Genomic DNA, 2,268 nt, shown 5'->3' on the forward strand with positions numbered 1-2,268 from the left:
ATGAATAATTTATCATTTCATTTATGTATACAGGCAGATGAGATACTGGATGTATCAGTTGCATATAGTACAACCCAACCATTATTTGATTCGATGCTGAAACTCCACATTAGAAGTTTACCAATTAAAAAAAGTCTCAAAGATGCTGGTCTGGTAATTTGATTAATAACTATGTATATGTTATAATATTTATTATACAGATATAGCTTATTGTTATAAATTCTGTTATATTCCAGGTTTTCTTTCCAGTAGTTGAAGGAAGTAAATATTATTTAATATGCTTTGATCTAAGGGTACCCACCTACTACATTATAGATCATGTCAACCGAACATGCACTTTTGAGAGTACATATGGAAGGAAACCAAGTATTATGGTAAGATTAAGAATTACATATCAGTATTTTTATATGACTTGTTTTTGTATTGTTACAAATGATGTATAATAAATGTATTGTCTTGTATCACAGAAAAAATTGCTTGGTAGCTACTTAAAATCATAGCATTACCAAAAATCAACTGCTTTTAACAAAATTAAACCTCGTGTCATGAATTTATATGGAAAGTAGCAAATGAAGGATCAGATTGTGGAGTGTATCTTATGAGGCATATGGAATCGTATATGGGGAAAGGTGAAGGGCGTTGGGATTGCGGTTTTATAGGTAAAAAACAAAGTGATGTAATTGCTTTAAATAATTAAATAGTCAAATACATGGCAAGACTTATGAAATCCGACTACAACAAGTATAAAAGTATGTTGGAGAGAGATGCAGAAGCCTCTGATAGGTTTGTTCCATTGGAGAAGATGGTTCTGATGAATGAAGTGAAGGAAGCTAGGGACGTGGAAGGGTCGTTTTTAGGATGGACAGGTTGTTTTGATTAATTAAGTATGGTAGAATGGTTTTAGTTGAGAGACTTCAGTTCTTGATATCTGGTAGCATGTTTTATTTTGGTATTCTTATCCTTGTTTGAGAAACATTAGAAAGTGACTGATGTTAGAATGTTTTTTTGGGTATGAAAATTATGAAAGTAATTTATGTTTTGAAGTTTAAATGTTTAAAAGTCTTTTTCTTTAGCGTTTGCGCATAGTTTATAATTTCAATTTATTATAATGAAAATATACTAAGATTATGTTTGTGTGTTCTTTTATTTTGTTTTTATAGGGTTTTTAAAATATAAATAAACAAAATAATGTGCCATTGTTCTGAAAGAATGAAAATGATGAGAATACATTAAAATTCTGGTTATGAATTGTTTTATTTTGTTATTTATAAAAAAATATTAGTCTCATTATGACATTGTTCTTAAAGAATGTAAAAATCAAAAAATGTTATGACAAATAATAAAATAAAATGTATCAACAACTGAAAAAATTTACTTGTGTATGAAATTGTAGTCATTACGTTTTTTGATTAACTATATTATTCGGTAGATATAAGTGTGTTTATATATGGTTTTGCTATTAATTTTAAATAAATAAAACATTGTGTAATTTTGAATTTTAGCATATATGTAGTTATAAGAAAATTTTATACGTATGTAGTATTTATTGGTTGAAATATATAGTTCTGTTGGAATATGTTATTGTGCTGTTGATTCAATGTTTGGGAAATAGTATGTTGTTGGTATTACAAAGTACTTGTGAAAATTAATGATTATAAATGATTGTAATGTTAGTGTAACACGCTTGGATAATGAATGAGAACAAAGTGTGCAATAGTGCATAACCATAATTAAAAATTTCTTAAAACACTTGCAAAATTGAAATGGATGTCAATAAAACACATGAAACAAAAGTGTTACTGTAATATCATAATTTTAAAAACCTATATAAAAATTATACTACTTCGGCACATTTTTTAGAGGACAATTTTGTTTATCATGCGAAGCCATCTGTTTACATGAAGCACACTTTCGCTTAGGCTTCAAACTTTCTTTTTCCAACATTTCTTTTTTAGATTTTAATCTCTTACCACGACTGCCAGTTCCTTTATTACGAATATTAGATGGATTCTCAATGTCAGGCACATCATTAGTTGACTCCACACCTATAATTTGGTTGTAGAATGATTCTCTTGAGGGCATCTCGAGCACTGGACAATCATCTACAATTTTTTTTTCAACTTATTCAGCTCTTCAAGGTATGACTTTAACTTAGCAGAATCGTGGATCAAAAATGAAACGCAACCGTCTACATTTGAAAAAATTTCAATAGCTGTCATGTTAGAATTTGAATCAACATGAGAATTAGAGAAATGCCTCTAAAGTAAT

The sequence above is a fragment of the Lactuca sativa genome, chromosome 5, assembly GCF_002870075.4.
Source record: "Lactuca sativa cultivar Salinas chromosome 5, Lsat_Salinas_v11, whole genome shotgun sequence".
NCBI classification, from domain to species: Eukaryota; Viridiplantae; Streptophyta; class Magnoliopsida; order Asterales; family Asteraceae; genus Lactuca; species Lactuca sativa.